At 36.9% G+C, this 19,705-nt stretch overlaps 1 protein-coding gene across 2 annotated transcripts in view; it reads right to left on the bottom strand.

Annotated features, from left to right (window-relative positions):
- Positions 1–19,705, bottom strand: part of WDR72 (WD repeat domain 72) — a 230,245-nt gene that overhangs the window by 148,555 nt on the left and 61,985 nt on the right. The gene's annotated exons all lie outside the window — the stretch shown is intronic.

Raw genomic sequence — 19,705 nt, 5'->3', positions numbered from 1 at the left:
ACAAGTAAGAACACAGATGTTCTGTATTGCTACCTCCTTTACCCAAGAATCCTCACTGCTTTGGGAATGCACAGCACTCTAGAATTTTGTTATGATTGCTATTATATCCTTTGACTTTTATTTATGTGATTAGAAAAGAAAATCCCACAAACAATCCTTTGCCCTCTTCTCTGCCATTCCTTCAGTTTCAGACTTTCAAGATGGTGGTAAGTTCCATTCAAATTTAAAAGGAACAAGTACAAAATAGAGCAAAGAAATCAGAAAACAACTCACAAGGAGTTAGTGCTTTTTTAAAATACAATGCCAAACTCTCACTGAAATCTTAATAAATATGAATTCCGCTGATCACTGTCTCTTATGAGTTCATTTACATTATTCATACTATATTAAATATATAACCTATATCCTACTAAGTAGAGATGCTAAGGAAAATTAACTTGACATACAAACAATATAGATTTCATTTCATATTACCCCTTCCCTATGAGAAATGAGAAAGTACTTGTATTTTCCCAATGAGAAAGTAGTTGTACTAATGGTTAAGAAGGACAAAGGTAATTCTTATTAATAGTATTTTTTAAAACATTTTATTTATTTGAGAGAGAGAAAGAGCATGAGTGGGGGGAGGGGGAGGAGCAGCAGGGGAGGGAGAGAAACTCAAGCAGACTCCGAGCTGAGTGTGAAACCCAATCTCAAGACCCTGAGATCATGACCAGAGCCAAAACCAAGAGCTGGATCCTTAACTGACTAAGCTTCCCAGTGACCCTCTTATTAATAGTATTAAGAAAATATAAATTTAAAGGAATTACAATACGGAAATAAAAAGAATTCTATACCACTATGTCTAGATAAGTGGAAGATTAAGATTATCCAGTCTTTTCCCATTTTTCCTCTTCTCTTCTGTATTATTCCTTTACAGCAACTAAACTACCATTAGTTGGTACTCTGGATTCTTAATCAGCAACAACTACTATGCTAAAATATTTGGTGGAACTTAGCATCTACTATGGGGTCACGCATTCACTGTGCTAGATGCTGGCAATTTATGCTAAACAACAATGACTCAGTCTTTGTCCCTCTTGAGCTTATGTAACATCTCATGGTTGTGTGGAGGCAAGAAATATCTGAAAACTAATCTGCTATAATATTTAAAGTAACATGAAGCTATTTTCACTCCAGACTAAAAACTTCCCATTTTAACTAACAGAATGTTGGACATTTGGTTTTGCAAAAAATAGTTTCCATCATGATTAGCTGTAAAATATGTGAAAATAATTATTTTGTTTCAAAGAACTGGTTGAAGCACAAATGTGACATAAGGAATCATTAGAGTGACTCCATTTCTTTTAAAGTTATCATAGACAAGTAAATTGCAAAACAAAGAAGTGATTTTATTACAAGTTTAGGGCAACAGCTTTTAAAGCCCAAACACTGAGAGTGGAGAGATAGCGATTCCCAGGTATGTTAGTCATCAATTCATGGTTACTTAGTTCCAAATTCACCCTTCATTGCCTGTTCTGTGAAAATGGATATGTGCTTTTAAAATATTTTTCCTTATCCATAAATGTTAACCTTTAACATTGTGGATAAGAGGTGATGGAAAAGCCTAGTAGAAGAAAAGTTTCTTTTCTTCTTGGTTCTGGTGTGCTCTGTTGCAGCAGCATGGGTGGCTTCCCCAGCAGTAGGCTCCTGCAGTGCATGGCAGTCAGCAGCACCCTGCAGGTAGCAGCTGCCTTGGGCACACTCTGTGTGGTTGTATGACAGAGGACTTCCAGTGAGACATCTCTCTGTGAATGGCTTTCCCTAGCACCCTAGGGAGCATATTTCTGGCAAGTTCCACCACATCACACCACACCACACCACACCACACCACACCACACCACACCACACCAACTTCTCCACAAATCCAGTGACCACAGCCATGGCCTTTCCAATAAAGTCAGTATCTTTGTCCTGGGCAGCCTATCTTCCTTGGGCAGTCTATCTCAGCTCTAGGTATAGTGGCTGCTCCATAAATCTGCTATTCCTAAATTCTCTAGAGTTTTCTTTAGTTCTTATCAACCAGTTCCTCATATTACATTCTTTGTGATGGTTCACAATTCTTTACATTAAATTTTTCTGCTCAAATTATTGTGTCATTTCTCTCTCCTGTTTAGACAGATTATTATACCATGATAAAACACTTCTGATGCAAGATGTTCTTTTTAAATATATCCTGAAATTATGGGATTCATATAACTTCAGGGATATATTTAAATTGTTAGAAAAGTCTATAGCAAAAACAGTAACCTAGGAGGGATGCCATGACCCCGAGAAGGTCAACAAGGAGTGCCTTTGTAACTCTAATAAGCTGTCTTTGGCAGCAGACAGAATAATCACTGCTTCCTGATATTAAAGAAATATCAGAAACTGAAGGTTTACAAAATTGCTTAATTCAACATCCAATTTCAAGAGAATTTTTGCTTTCCAAAGTCAACTCAATGATAACTAGATCTTTCTTTTTCTTTTGCTCTGTGCTACATCAAGAGTACAAGCTAACTCACACTTAACTCTTCATTTGAATCAATCTGAACACAATAAGGAAAGATATGTGAATTACACATCATTTTATGTGATAATATGATTTCCTCCCTCAAAGTAGATGTTATGTGAAATATACCATAAACTCTATCCCAAGTAAAAATCATACTGTATAAAAATGCTTTCTATGCAAATATCCTGCATTTTTTCTATTACTTTTTCATTAATATGAGTTTTAATACAATTTGTCCTAATCATAAACTAATAATAGTACCTTTGAGAATGGAATCAATCCTGAGAAAAGAGAGGTGGAACAGTTAGTGTCCTAACAGAGTGAAGGAAAGATGACACCAGTAAGCATTAGAAGCACTTTTCCCTGATCCCAAATTGCTTATTCCTCAATAAGCCAGTGCACAGAAATATGAGGAGTAGCAAGATGCTCTGTGCAGAGCCCCAGGCACATATTGGCAATATTCCCACTGTATATCCTGCTTTCATCACCAATTCAACATTGCATATCTAATCTTTTTTTTTTTTTTAACCAAAACTTCCTATGATCCCTCTTTGTAGCCCTATCTAACCACCGTCCTCTCTGCCTGTCAGGGATGACAGCCTGCAGACATCTCTGGATGGTGGCTAAGAGAAGACCTGACAACCAGGCTGCCCTGCACATTAATCCTGGTTTTACCCTGTCTAGTTGTACGGCTCTGGACAAGTCATATTCCTGTGCCTCTGTTTCTTCACCCATGCAATGGGGTTAACAATAATTCTCATCTCACAGGGTTACTATATGGATTACTTTGAGTAAATATTTTAAAAGACCTAGAAGTTTCTGGCACACAGTGTGTGCTGTGCTACATGACATCCTCTCTCTGAAACATGACAAGTTCTCACTTGGCACTTGTGAGCAGTTTAACAAAACTTCTTGGGTCTTTAGTTCTGGGATCTGCCTGAGGGCCCGAGGTCACTGTACATATGACCAGAGTGGGCCCCCATTGCCTCCTACCTGAGACTCGAATCTTCTCAATCAGCCTTGCCTCTCAGGCTAGGTAATAATCAGAATCAGTAGGATTATATATTTGACTTATTTTTTAATCCTCTTTAGTAAACCAGGCTGAAGTCTGGCATAAAGTAAAGGCTAGATAAATACTTCTTAATGGATTATATGACGTCAACAACCTGGCTAATGATTTTTTACTGTGGCTACACTTGGGATTAAATCCAAACTCCTTGACCTACAAGTCATATTCTTGCCTCTGCTTACTCATGTGTCATCTTCCCCTTGCTCACAAATCAGATATTTAAAAAAATATCTTTGAAATAAACACATCCTTTCCTGCTAACTCTATCTCACTCTTCAAGTATTAGCTTAATATCTCACCTCCTCAGAGAGTCCTTTCTAAAGTAAATTCTTATCTTCTCTTGTTTTCTATCTTAGCTTATTTCCTTTATTTTGTAGAAATTAACACATTTGTAATTGGTATATTTGATTTGCTTGCTTAAATTTAGGGCTGCCTCCCTCCCAGATGTTTTTCTTTTTTTTTTTTTCCAGATATGTATTCTATGAACTTGGAACAAAGCAGAACTCAATACTTGTTCTGAATGAATAAATACTGAATGAATAAATTAAATAATAAATTAAATGTTACCCTTTCCCTGTAGCAGTGGAAGGAGAAGGCTATGAATCAGAGCGTACCAGGATCTTAGTGTGACAGGAGTTATCACCAGACTATATTCATTATAAACTTCAACCCCAGAGCCAGCAGGTTGCCAACACTGGGAATGGTACATTTATATGTCAGGGGCCTGTCCTCCCTCACCACCATGTTGTGGGGTTGTTCTGATGCCCCATGATTTTGGAACTGGAAACAGGGAGTCTCTGAATACAACCTGTTGACTTTGGAGTAGCCATTTCTTGCTACAGGGACCAAGGAGCAGAATATGCTAGCCTATAGAGAGAAAATAAGAAAATGCACAGAGAGACACAGGAAATCAAGAGAGAAGGAAGAAAAGAGAGACAGAGAAAGGGAGAGATGGAAAGACAGACCTTGTAGTTCCTTTCTAAGAACTACTCCCCTCAAGTCTCTACAATACACCCCTGAGTCCTTACAATACATACTTCTTTCTGATAAACCAATGTATCATTTTTATTTTAATTTTTTTTGATTTTATGTATTTATTTATGTAGCTGAGAGAGAGAGAGAGGAGCAGAGGGAGAGGGACAAGCAGACTCGGCACTGAGCTCGGAGCCTGATGTGGGGCTTGATCTCACGATCCTGAGATCATGACCTGAGCTGAAATCAAGACTCTTAACCAACAGAGCCACCCAGGTGCACCAAAACCACTTTAATCTGGCTTCTAACCATTTCTTGGCTACCTGAAGGACCTAAGAAAGAAGGAACAGAGTTGATTCTATTGTTGAAAAAGCCAACTTTGAGAACATCCAAACAGATATGCAAAGTTAACAATGTAGAGTTCTAGGTAGAGGGAGAAGCATGGAGACAAAGGCTCAGGCATTACCAGCAGATGGGCGGGGACTAAATCCCAAAGAATGCCATCTCCAGAGAGTTTGGAGGGAGATAAATACTTTTTTTAAAAGATTTTGTTTATTTATTCATGAGACACAGAGAGAGAGACAGAGACATGGGCAGAGGGAGAAGCAGGCTCCCAGTGGGGAGCCCAATGCAGGACTTGATCCCGGGACTCCAGGATCATGCCCTGCGCCAAAGGCAGACAGACACTCAACCCCTGAGCCACCCAGGTGCCCCCTAAGCCTACAAATTTTAAACAATTTGTTTTACCAAAAACTAAAAACATTTTCAATGAAATATGACACTCATTACAGGATTGTGAAAAATCAAAATTTGGTAAGCAATTCCTATTATGTAATTAGTAATGAATATAAATTGTACTTATTTGAACAAAGCTTAACAATAACAAAAAACATGTAAGTGGATATCTTAGAGAATTAAGTTTTTATTTTTTTTTTTCTTTTTCGAGGCGGGCATTTTCTAACTGATTCCACCATGGTAATGGGCTGCGAGAGAGTGGACAGCCATATTTCAGAATGACTATATCTAAAACAGAATAGTTTTAAAAAAATGACCTCACAATCAAATTTAGTAGTCAAATTCATGAAATTGGGTTTCAGCAAAACAGCGACTGCCAGCTGTCATTAAACCCCACGTATCAAGGAATTTGACCACTGGGTCTGTTGTAAGATGTGTCATTTATCTCCAGTTACACATGAAGTTCATTGCCTTGCTCATAGAAGTGTATGGAGATCGACCTGGTGGCCCCTGCCTAACAAAACCATTTCACAGTTACTGCATCTTACTCCAGAAAATATATAACTGATGGGGATTCTGACCAGAGGGAGGGAACTCCAGAGGTATCAAACTTAGCTAACTAGAAAGTAATGGAAGGATGTGGAAAGGGAATGGATCTGAAAATATTAAATTAGACATGAAGGCATATACCTTCATTCCTTAATATATTTGAATATAATATGGTTAGTTGTAAAATAGATTGTCAAGGATGTGGCTCATTTTGTTCTATATAAAGGTCCTGATATGATAACAAACTCAAGATTGGCTTCACTTCAACCTTCTATACCTTTAGGGCATAAAGAATGCATTTTTACAAAGTCCCTGACCACCATGACCTTAACCCTAGTACTGCCACTGCCTCCAGCACATTCAGAGCAACACTGGGACTTATCAGCTGGACCACGTTCAAACTTCATGTCTAATTCTGACTGCTGACCTCCAGAAAAACAGAATAAAGGGGTGGGGGTGGGGTGAAAGAAAAAAAGAATTGAAACACATAAAGGTTTATAGCTGCTGAGATGTATAAGGAATACAAATAGTGCATTCACTTTAAATAAATTTTAAACTAAGTTTCTTTTTCCAAGGTATTTACTTATTAAATACTCCTTCTTCTTAAACATGTGCTAATATTATAGAATCTACGACAACTAATTTAATTTTTAACCTCACTCTAAAACCTAATACAATCTACAATCAGTTGAAGAGGTGAATGTTTACAGAAAAGTGTTTCTGTATTATGATGTGAAGAATATATCTAAGTTTACTATTACCTATTATATATAAAACATTAAAATTGTACAGCTTCTGAGTATTGCAAAATGTCATTGACTCTGTATTGTTTGATTTTTTTTACAGCAAGTATGCTTATTTTTTTTTAATTTTAAAATATTTCGAATAGCTCTTTATTTCCCCTCATGGTTTTGGTTGAAGTTAGTCGGCAGCTACAATATCCTTGATGACTCTATCATTTATTCACTTAGGTAAATATCTTGATGAATTGATCTGGAATTTTACCTGGATAGAGGAATTGTATTGGGAAAGAAAAACATGGGGTAAAGTCTCCTGAATAAGGAGGTCCTGGGTAATAGGTGAAGGTGTACAGAAAGTCTCCTTTTTGGAGGTGGGTACAGTGGAGCAGGCAAGGAGGGCACAAGCTCTTTAATTGCAATCGGTTTCCCCTTTGGGACATGCCAGTCTTTCCCTCAGGCAAATAATGAGTGATCAAAGCTCCAGCAGACATGTCAGGGTATAGTTTGAAAGCACCAATGCTCTGTGTACCCTCACTATAGTCCTGGCTCCCTAGGCCATCTGTAAAATCCATTCTATGTTCCTGCAGCCAGTGACCCAAAAATGTTTTCCCATCTCCTCAATCTTCTATCCCTTGGACTTACTCAGAAATGGGACCCTCCAGAAATGATCCTACCAATATGACAAGCAGAATTCTACAAACTCCAATGACCATCATCTTTAAGTCATGCTTTCTCCTGTGAATATGATGGAATAGTGCTACAAATATTATGTTGCTACGTGGCAAAAAGGGGACATGGCAGATAAAATTAAGGTTTCTACCTAGCTGACCTCAAAATAGGAAGATTATTCAGTAGGTCAGACCTAATTAGGAGAGCCTGTTAAAAGGAGAGAGTTTTTGGGGCGCCTGGGTGGTGCAGTCAGTTAAGCCCCCAACTCTAAGTTTTGACTTAGATTATGATCTCAAGGTCCACTTCAGGCTCTGCACTCAGCATGGAGTCTTCTTGAGATTCTCTCCCTCTCCCTCTGCCCCTCATTGTGCTCTCTCTCTCTCAAATAAATAAATAAATCTTAAAAAAGAAAATATAAAAGCAGAGTTTTTCTCTAGCTGGCAGAACAAGAGGAAGTCAGATAGATTGAAAGCATAAGAAGGGAGGCGCCTGGGTGCTCAGTCAGTTAAGTGTCTGCCTTTGGCTCAGGTCATGATTCCAGGATCCAGGGATCAAGCCCCTTTCTCTCTCAAGTAAATAAACAAAATCTTTAAAAAAAAAAAAACCCCAATAAATAAAGAAGAATCCAAAGTGTCATCACTGGCTTTAGGATGGAGAAGGTCACATACAAGGATAAGAGTGGCCTCTGGTAACTGAGAGTGACAGCTAGTGAACAGCCAGCAAGGACCTCAGACCTATACCCATAAAGAACTAAATTCTGCCAAGGACCTGAATAAGCTTGGGAGTGAATTGTTCCTCGGAGCTTCCAATGGAGAGCCCAGTTGGCGGAATCTTGAATTCGGCCTCATGAGAGCATAAGCAGAGAAACTTGTTGAGCTTGCTTAGACTTCTTATAGAACTGGGACAGTAAATGGACACTGCTTTAAGGGGCTAAATTTGTGATAATTTGTTATACAGCAACAGAAAACTAATGCAACTAGGACTTGCAGAAGCAAGTTTACTTTGAACCAGATTTAGACCTCAAATTTATTATTTTTCATTATTTTATATATGAGATTCCTGCTTCATAAAATAAATAACTAAATACATAGATGCATAAATTCATAAAAACAAATAAATTCAGGGACTGGTTAGACATTTAATTCTTTTATCACTACCCTTTCCTGTCCTTGTGCTCTGTTAGGAGCCATGAAGATACTTGCTAAATAGCTGGTGATTAAGCAACCACCTACCACATCAAAAAATGCCTTCTGAAGTACTCAACTATTTTCAAGATTTTTATTTATTTACTCATGAGGTATAGAGAGAGACAGAGACATAGGCAAGGGGAGTAGCAGGCTCCCTGCAGGGAGCTCACTGGGGGACTCAACCCAGGAACTCTGCGATCACACCCTGAGCAGAAGGCAGGAGTTCAACTGCGGAGCCATCCAGGCATCCCAGCACTCAATTATTTTAGAAAAAAAAAATTGTAAGATACACATATTTCTCCTCCTCTTTATCATCATCATCATCAAAATTGACATCAGCTACCATTGAGTTTAAGTGCTAAAATGCTTTGTTTAGCACTTAATATACATCTTATTTAATTTTTAAAACAATTCAGCAGATTGTAAAACAGATCAAAAAAAACAAAACAAAACAAAACAAAACGAAAGCCTCTCTGAGGCTCAGAAAGGATATTTGTGTGTATCAAATACCCTATGTGTTTCAGGGTGTTTCTGTGTCTTGTGGTTGGGACAATGGGTTTGGACAGGTTTTTGGACTAAAATTTAGAAAGGGACAGTAATGCCATATAGTGAAGTTACATTTCCACCATAGACCTTGAGGACTGGACCTGTTTAGCATGGAGTTTAAAATAAATAATGTTTGGCTGGCAATTTGGAGAAGAGAATTGCAGAAAGAGTTTGACTGGCAAAGTTATCAGTTGAGACATTTTCAACAGTTTATGTAAAAGATTAATAAAGATCCCAACCTATCATTAAACCATTTTATTTTTAAATGTTTTTGGCACCTCTGAAATATATAATTCCATGTTTTTACTGAAGGCTTAAAATATAAATGTAGCACATAGTTTACCTTTCAATGATGGAAGTTCATTACCAGACTCTTAATAATGTTGGGCCCAGGAAACAGTACTACCCTCTGGACCAGGATTCTCATAAAATGGGCTGCTTAGGTTTCTTACATAGCCAGGGTTCTTTGGTGGATTCCTAGCTCTATAGAACCATTCCCTTTTTCTTCTTTAGCCAGAGTATTTTTTTTTTTAATTTTGAGTTTACATGCAATGTTACATTAGTTTAAGGTATACAACATAGTGATTGGACAAGATTATATATTATGCTAAGCTTACTACAAGTGTAGCTACCTTCTGACACCATACAACACTATTACAATATCCTTGATTATATTCTTAGTGTTGTGCCTTTTATTCCCATGACTTACTTATTCCATAACTGGAGGCCTGTATCTCCTATTCCCCTTTACCTATTTTGCTCATCTACCTACCTCCCTCTCCCATGGCAACTATTAGTTTGTTCTGTGTATAGATAGGTCTTCTGGCATCAGCCATTACCTTACTCAGTGAATTAGAATTAGATTCTAAATTAGAAAACAGCAATGGAACATTATGCAGCTTTAAAAAGAGTTTTCTGACATGTGCTATAACATGGGTGAACCTTGAGGACACTATGTTAAGTGAAATAAACCCCAAAACAAAACAAAACAAAACAAATATTGTATGATTCTACTTATACAAGTAGTCAGATATATAAAGACAGAAAGTAGAATGATGGTTGACAAGAGCTGAGGGGAGAAAGGAATGGGAACATATTTTTTAGTGGGTACAGAGTTTCATTTGGGGAAGATGAAAAAGTTCTGGAAATAGATGGTGGTGATGGTTGCACAATAATGTGAATGTACTTAATCCCACTAAACCATTACAAAAAACTATTAAAATGGCAAAGTTTGTTTTAAGTATTTTGCCACACACAGAAAAGCATCTATGTTGATAAGATAGCCCAAGGAAAATACAAAGAGAGATAGAGAGAGAGAGAGAGAGAGGTACACTGAGAAGAGACACAGGGAATAATATAAAGAGGGTTTGCAGAATCAGCACAATGAGAAAGATGGGCTGTTGGCCATCCAGGGAAGAGTATGCCATGTAAGGCTGAGGGTGGAGAGAAAAGGGGACACTGGTGACAGTGATTACAGATAAGTCATGTACTTGCCACTTAGAGGATGACAACTGATCTTGTCAATAAGAGAACCTAAAGAAGAACAGTTGCATTGGAACAATGTAGAGAAAAGTCAGATGAAAATATGTTCAATAAATGGGAGATGAGAAAAAGAGTACAGATGGCATTTTGTAGAAAACTATCCACTATTTTGGGGAGAATGACTAAGATAATAGCTCACAATTCCTTATTCAAAACATTTAGACTCTTAAGGCTTTAGAATTCAGGATTTTTCAGATTTTGGAGAGATAAGATAATGCACACATGTATATTGTATAACAGCTATGGGAGAATTTGGGAGAACAGACAGTAAAAAACAATAAAAGGTTAAAAACTAATATTTACACTTCATGGAATAAATAGCCTCATGTGAGGTAAGGTTTGATTTTGTTGCTTTACCACAAACTAAAAAAACAAAACAACAACAAAAAACTTTTATTTTCAGAGGTTTTTAGATTTAAAATTGTGGCAAAAAGAATATGGAGCTGTATCCAAATTAATCAGCAGCTAGGAGGCCAGAAGTAATAAAAGAGATATTTCTGAGATGAGTTTCTGGGGTGCAGTTTACTATAAGGTAAGATATCACATTATGCATTTGACTTCTCCTTATACCTACAAAGGTAAGCTAAGTCACCTGACTCCAAACCCCAAATTTTACTGATTGTTTTGTCTATGCCATCTACAATTAAATTGTAATGTGCTAAAGATTCCTTTAAATCCAGTGCTTTAAAGAAAACACAGGGATCCCTGGGTGGCGCAGCGGTTTGGCGCCTGCCTTTGGCCCGGGGCGCGATCCTGGAGACCTGGGATCGAATCCCACGTCGGGCTCCCGGTGCATGGAGCCTGCTTCTCCCTCTGCCTATGTCTCTGCTTCTCTCTCTCTCACTGTGTGCCTATCATAAATAAATAAAATTAAAAAAAAAAAAAAGATTTAAAAAAAAAAAATAAAATAAAGAAAACACAACTTCCTTTATAAAATCATTGATGATGGATAGCTTTCCTAATAGTCCAGTCTTGGGAAAATGATCATGGTTGTGAGAAATGAAGATAATAAAAAATTTTTAAAAACTAGAGACATAATATAAGAAACATATAAAATGGGGTTTTCAAACTAGACTTACAAATGATGCTTCTAGAGGTAAGAAAAATGTGATGATTAAAAAAGTTAAACTTCCAGTGCAAATCATGGATTAAAAGTAAATTGCTTGGTCAAATCTTCTTATTTCAATTATTTTACTGGATCCCAACTCATAAATGTTCTCAGTTCTGATCTATCATTTAGTTAAATGATTTGAATAAATTATCCAAATGGATAAATAAAAGACTATCCAAATCAGTTAACTAAATTTACAAAAACAATTTGCTATCTACTTAAATGATGAACTAACTATAAGATGACATTCATTCTGTGTCCCTCAGTGGAGCTTCTGTTACTCTGAAGCTTCCTAGGGCTGCAAAATGCCCTTTGTCTTTTCAGCACAGGACCTGGGGGGAGGGGGGATGGAATCCACAGGCACGTGAATATGAATAGGACTGGGAAAAATAGTGGACCAATCCATGCCCAGGCCTTTTCAACAGGCTGAAATTAGCAACCAACCTTTTTTGTAGCACGGGAGATAAAATCTGATATTCCCAAATCAAATTCTCTGCTTGCCACTCCCAGCCAAGGACTTGACTGTTGGATTTGTTTTCACCTGAATGATCCCTAGAAACATGAAAGATCCTTCCCTTCAAATCCTAACAAGTAAGTTAGTGGTAGAAGTTGGGATATTATTGATACATTCAGATGAATAAAGTACATCCCATATCCTTTATCTTTCAGCCAAATCAGAGAACCTACTTTCCCAGAGAATAACAATCATTACAGTCCACTAAGTCTTGCTTTTCCAATCATTTCTGTGGCAGCTGGCTACTGGGAAGTTGCTAGGGAATTGAAAGGAGGCAGCATGAGGAGGGGCAGATGGCTCCTTTGGGTTTATTTCACCAAATATGGCAGCTGTGCAACCCACTAACGTTCCAAGCGTCTATATAAAATGCTTGCAGAAGGGCCAAGCTAAGGAGGAGCCACAGAATAGCCATCCTAACGTGTTCCTCTTTCTGCTGCTGTTGAATAAGCTCCTGAGAGGGTGAAATTCAGATATGTAACAAACATATCCAACCAGCACATGATCCAAAAATGTAATCAGCCTGCAGGAATCAGTTAAAAGTGATGATGGCAAGTATTTCCTTTACTTAAGTAAAACCCAGGAAGATAACAATTGACAAGGGAGACAATAAGGCAGCAAAGGGTAGGACTTAATTGGTGAAAGTAGCTTTAAGAGAAAAAATATTTAGTTTACCATATGAATGAGATTGTATTGATTTTCATATTTATTTCTGAGCATACAAAATGTTCCAAAAATATCCTGCAAATATCACAATATGCCTAATACATATTAACATGAGAGATTTAAAAGAGTGGGCTGAATAATACCTTAATTAAAATGCACATACATATATACATACAAACACCTGTATATTATGTTTTACCAAGTAACAATTCATCCTATAATGTAGAATTTTAAAAATAAGTCAGTATGTCTCAAAATAATATAGAACCATGTTCATGTGAAGTATAATTCTGTAATAAAATTTAGGTAATTGTTCAAACATTTCTAGCTAATAAGGATTGTGAAAGAAGCAAATTCAAATTTCGGGAAAAAATACTTGTGTTTATTTTGTTAGCAGCCTTTCAATGTGATATCAGGATTTTAAAGGGCACAGTAGAAACTACCTCATGTAGATAGCTTTCTCTTGAATTTTTCTACAACTGTGGAATTTCCTAACTTTGAAAAGATGGTAAACTTACAAGAGCAAATGAACATTTATATAATTTCACCAAACTAGAGGTCTATGTTCAATAGGTAGAATTAAAGAAGACTACTCTGTGTGTGTGTGTGTGTGTGTGTGTGTGTGTGTGTACTCACATGCATGTAAAGGTGTCTAACAAGGCTTTATATCAGTGTAAAAAATATTTTATATTACAATGAGACTCATATGCCACTCTTCAGTGATACAGGATTAATTGTTGGATTTAATTTAATAAGGTTAAATTATTTATTATTGTAGTTTTGCTCTGGTGTATGTAGTGTGTGTGTATGCGTGTATGTGTATCAGATATCAACCTATAGGGCAGCCCTGGTGGCTCAGCGGGTTGAGCGCTGCCTCCAGACCAGGGCGTGATCCCGGAGACCCGGGATCGAGTCCCACATCAGGCTCCCTGCATGGAGCCTGCTTCTCCCTCTGCCTGTGTTTCTGCCTGTCTCTCTCTGTGTCTCTATGAATAAATAAATAAAATGTTTTAAAAAAAGATATCGACCTATACTTCCCAACTGTATTACCAGCATTGGAATAACTTCAATGCATCCTGCATTAAAAATCTTTCAGACTAACAGAAAGCCTTAACTTTTTTTCATGCCATGAACCCCTTAAGCAGTCTGGGGAAAACCAGTGAGACAGCCCTTTTTCACAATATTGGTTTAAAATGTCAAAAATAAAATACATAGGTTTATAAAAGATACCAATTATATTGAAATGCAATCATCAAAATATATTAAAAATCAAGCTTATATGCTTCTTTACTCTTGCGTGAAATGACAAGAGCTAGTGGTGTGCCTAAAAGTTTACGGCAGTTGTAAACATAAATGGTTCTTGGAGATACCTTTCACAATTGTGATGCCATATGAAAATATGTGGGACATCTATTGTTGACAATGTCACAGGTATTGCTAATACTGCTGTGAAGCGTTCCCTATATTCAAAGTGGAAAGAAACGCTTCATTTCATTTAGCATTTCCTTTAAAAAGGGATTTGTGGATTGCAGAGCCAATGAAGGGAAGCAACTTTCTAAAGCTTCCTGCTATACCTCCTAGAGTGTTACATTAATAATGAAAATAATGAACTAATAACTGGATAATGGTTTCCAAGAGACTTACATGATATAAATATAAATATAAATATAAATATAAATATAAATATAAGCATGTCTCTGTATACATTAATATGCGAAGGAATAAAACACTAGAAGTGTAATATATTAACTGTTCCGTTCATAATGATTATCTCCCAAGTGTTGGGATTCTATTGCTTCTTCAAGATGTCTTCTTTTTTTTTCTTTTAAAGATTTTATTTATTTATTCATGAGAGACACACAGAGAGAGAGGCAGAGACACAGACAGAGGGAGAAGCAGGATCCACCAGGAAGCCCGATGCGGGACTCAATACCAGAACCCTAGATCACGCCCTGAGCCAAAGGCAAATGCTCAACCGCTAAGCCACCCAGGCGTCCCAAGATGTCTTCTTTATACTTTCTATATTTCCGTTTTTTCTTTTGATTGAGTTGAAACTGACATAACATACAATGAATGATTTCAAAGTGTACAAGTTGGTGGCAGTTAGTGCATTTCCAATGTTGTGCAAACAGCAACTCCCTCTAGTTTCAAGACTTTTCATCACCTCTGAGGAATATCCCCTACCCATTAAGTAATTCATTCCTCTCCAACTTCCCCTCCTTTCATCTCCTGGCAACCATTAATCTGCTTTCTATCTCTATGGATTTGCTTATTCAGGATATTTCATATAAAATGAACCATATAATATGTGATCTTTTGTGTCTGGTTTATTTCACTTAGTATGTTTTTGGGGAAAAATATTTCATTACATGTATATTCCATAATTTGTTTATCCATTTATTCATTGATGGAAATTTGGGTTATTTCCACCTTTTGGCTATTATAAATAATGATCTTATGAACATTTATGCTCAAGTTCCTGGGTGAACATATATTTTTATTTCTTTTGGGGGCATACCTAGGAGTGGAATTTCTGGTTCATATGGTAATTACATGTTTAACTTTTTGAAGTACTGCCCAACTGTTTTCTATAGCGACTGTACCATTTTATATTTCCATTGGCAATATACTAGGGCCCTTATTTCTCTGCATCCTTGGGAAACCTTGTTATTTTCCTTTTTTTTTTTTTTTTTTTGTATTATAAGCATCCTAGTAAATGTAAAGCAGTATCTTACTGTGATTCTGATTTGCATTTCCCCATTTCCCTTATGGTTAATGATGTTGAAATTTTTTCATGTGCTTGTCAGTCATTTGTATAGTTTCTTTAAAGAAACATTTATTTGAGTTCTTTTTCCTTTTTTTTTTTTTGATTTTATTTATTTATTCATAGAGACAGAGACACAGGCAGAGGGAGAAGCAGGCACCGTGCAGGGAGCCTGACGTGGGACTCGATCCCAGGTCTCCAGGATTACACCCTGGGCTGCAGGCAGCGCCTAACTGCTGTGCCACTGGGGCTGCCCTCTTTTTCCTTTTTAAAATTGAGTTGCTTGTCTTTTGGTTGTGTTGTAAGAGTTCTTTATATATGCTGGATATTAAACCCTTATCAAATATATAATCTGCAAATAATTTTCCCCATTCCACAAGCTGTCTTTTCACATTCTTGATAATGTCCTTTGATGCACAAAAGTTTTAATTTTTATGAAGTCCCATTTATTATTTTTCATTTGTTGCTGTAGTTTCTTTTTTATTAGAGCAACCATGTGGCTTATGCATGCATACATATGTGTATATATGTACATGTGTATATATGTAGGTGTGTATACATATACACATATATGCTTATATGTATGCATATATATGTAAATGTATATACACATGTTTATATATAGATATATATTTGTGTATATATACATATGTATGCATGTATAAATGTGTGTATGTATAATATATGAACACATATATAATTAATAAAACAATAAATAAATAAATAAAATTAATAAAAATGGTGCCAGTATTCTCACATATAGTAATGTTTTACATCTTTTCTGTAACATTGTGTTAAGTGTCATCATCATCATCATCATCATCATGAAGAAACTAAGACTCTGGTCAATTTTATTTAGTGATTTGCCAAAGAGTGAACAAATTAACAGAGGCAAAATCTACCGTCTCTAAATATTAGGCAATAACATTCATTTGATACATTAGGAGTGAAAAATGAGTCATAGATACAAACTGCTATGGTAATATATGAAGGATTTGTTCTAAGGACAGTTAATATTTATCTAGTGCTAAGTGCTGTGAAGAGATGGTAAGCCTTTGAGGAATTCAAAGTGAATTGAGGTAATAGAGATTGGAAAGAGTAGAACAAGAATTCAAACGTAGCAGTCTGAATCCCAAGGCTCATGATCATAACCCCTCCTGATGCAAATTCCCACTTGAGACATTAAATTTTGACAATTGGGTAAATATTTAGTAGTTAACCTGCAAATAAAGTTCATATACACAGGCGGTACATACACATGGGCATACACATGCATGCATGCACATACACAAAATTACATGAGTCAAAATCTCAAATTATAGTGTAGCTGTGATAACGGGGGCCAAAGAGGAAGAAATAAAGATTCAAAAAATAGGCAGCAAACCAAAAATACGTGTTGAGTAATAACATCAGTAATTATTATAATAAAGAAGAAAAGGGCTTGGAAAAAGTGATGTAGGAAAAATCCCATCCCACACTTTAATGTATCCTATTTTCCTTTTCTAAAAACAATCATCCCAAGAGGGTTCCATCTGTAATCTACCACAACAAAATAATGTGGCTTTGAGAAAATAACATACTAGGGAAGACAATTACCTGCCGGATGCTGCATACCCAAAATCTACCTTTAACACAAACATAATGAAGGTCATCCTCCAGTTGTGCTGACAAGGCATCTGTACCTACAGAGTGGTGACCTTGATGAGAAAAATCAAACAAAACTGTCCTTCAGAATGGTATGTTTGGCAACTAGTGGAATTAAAAAATTTTTATTTCATATACCATATACTATAAATAAAGGCAACAAGGTAATATTTGGGGCTGGAAAATGATTTCTCCATGTAGTGACCTTGTGTGATATTTTGGTGTAGCAAAGTAAGAATTTAACCACATGATTCTATTCTATTGGGAAAAATATGACTGCACATTTCTGGGAACCTGCATCCTGCATACATCTCTATATCTCTCACTCTAAACAATTAAAGCAAATTCATATATATAGTATAGGATTAAATCTAGATATTTTTCTAAAACTATGGCCTATTATCTGTTACTTGACAAACCTTATTTTCCTTAATAGTTTTATTTTTAAAGTTTTCTTTTGAAGACTAGGTATTTGGAAGCCACAAAAGAATAAATGCTTCATTTATATGGTATCATAATAGACTAAATAATTTTCTAACTAACTGGTACTAACTTCATTAAGAAAATGAAATTAAGAAAGAAAATTTAACACCTGCAGTAAAAATAACTGAAATGTATTGTCTTCTTCCTGACTTCCTTAATTTCATATGCATAGGCTTTGTTCCAATGGTCTGTTTATAAGACAGTTGTTTTAAAACTCAGAATGTGTTTCCCACAGAAACCATGTCATGACCAGAGACTGGGTCCTCAGGCCAGGCTCTTGGAATAAAGCTTCCTGCTCAAGGTCATACAGCTCACATTACCTGAGCAGAAACAGGAAGAAATGAATAAAAATAGACTCGCATGGACCCTGAATTCTACTCAGTTACTGGCCAAAGACTTCAGCACCCTTAAACTCCAGGCTGTAGGCCGCTTCTGAGATTTCCTCAGGACTGTAATCCTACCAAAGATGTAATACCTTTCACTATTCTCCTGGAAGCAAGGAATGCCCACCTCCCCAGCAGGAGGCATGGGGAATGGACTGGCAGCTGCCCATACCCTGTGTAGGCATATCTAAGAGTTTCCTGAACAGGGGAAACGATCTCAGAGTTTTGGGGGTGACTACCTTCCCATGAGCGCAGGAAACACTGCCCCTGCCCTAAGCACTGACTCATAGCTTTGCCTCTCCTTGCTTCCCATCAGCTGTCGCTACTGCTGTCAGGGTACCTGCCACTGACAGTCTCCCTCCTTGCAATCTGCTGTTTCTAATCCGTCATCTGAGAAATCAGATGACCAGAGCTGTTAGAACTGTGTGTAAATTGAGAGCCAGGCTCTGAGAGATAGCCAGAGACCCTCTCTTTCAGGAGAGTGTTAGCAGGTTTCCTGGCAGCCATTTCTTTTCTTCTCAGAGCTTTCCTTATCTAACTCCTTGTTTGACAGTCTCAAAAAGCTGACCTCCATCTGCAAGCAGTGCTCCTGTGTACAGTATCGTGGAGAACAAACCAAAGAGAGACATGTATCCTAGTGCAGGTGCCCTATACCTAACCTGGGGGCCTTCGGCCTCAAAATATCTCTGTGTTCCATCTCCTCACTAACAAAGTGGGTATAACTATACAGAGTTAGTATGGTGTAATGGATTAAAGTTTGTAAACTGGATCAGCATGAATTATTAGGAAAATCATCATCTTAAAAATAACTGTCATCATTCTTAGAAGTCTATAAAGCACATTGCGTGTATAGGTAACAGGTACAGCCTGCTACCTGTTCTTGTAAATAAAGTTTTATTGGAATATAGTTTTGCCAACTTCTTTATGTATTATCTATGGTATTATGTATTATCTGCCCACAAGGGCAGAGCTTGGTAGTTGCAAAAGATCATGTGGCCTACAAAGCTTAAAAACTTCACTATCCAGTTCTTTACAGAAGTTTTTCTGATCTATCTTATGGAGAAATGTTTTATTTTCAAGCAAGTGAGGTTTCATTTTCACATACACACACATGTACACATGCAAATATACACACACAAATTGCTTAATATGGCTTATTTCATGATACAGGCCATAAGCTTAACAGAAGACCTTCAGTAATAACCACTGTTATATTAGTAACACATGAAACATTCATTACATGAGTTTTCTTCTATGTAAATCCGGTATAGTGAACAGAAAAGTCCTCAGAATTATTTTAAATTCAATTCTTAAAAGAATAATGAGCTCAGAGCTGAGATTTATTTCTGGTGTATATTTTAGGGGGAAAAATCAGTATTACATTATCCCTATTGTGTCTCACAGCAACGAGGGTGACAAAGCCGCCCAGAGTTGTCAGTGCCAAACACATTGCGGGAGCTCAAATATTAATCAAAATGACATCTCCAATTTTTTCCCTTCCTAATCAGGCCTAAACATCATGGGACATCCGGCAAATCAATAAGAGAAACTAGATGCCCTCATCACTCCCAACCTGGCAGCACTGCATTTTTAGCCAGAAG

Source organism: Vulpes lagopus, chromosome 2 (assembly GCF_018345385.1).
Source record: "Vulpes lagopus strain Blue_001 chromosome 2, ASM1834538v1, whole genome shotgun sequence".
Classification (NCBI taxonomy): Eukaryota; Metazoa; Chordata; class Mammalia; order Carnivora; family Canidae; genus Vulpes; species Vulpes lagopus.
The sequence above is the reverse complement of the archived record's forward strand: the minus strand, read 5'-3'. Positions and strand labels throughout refer to the sequence as shown.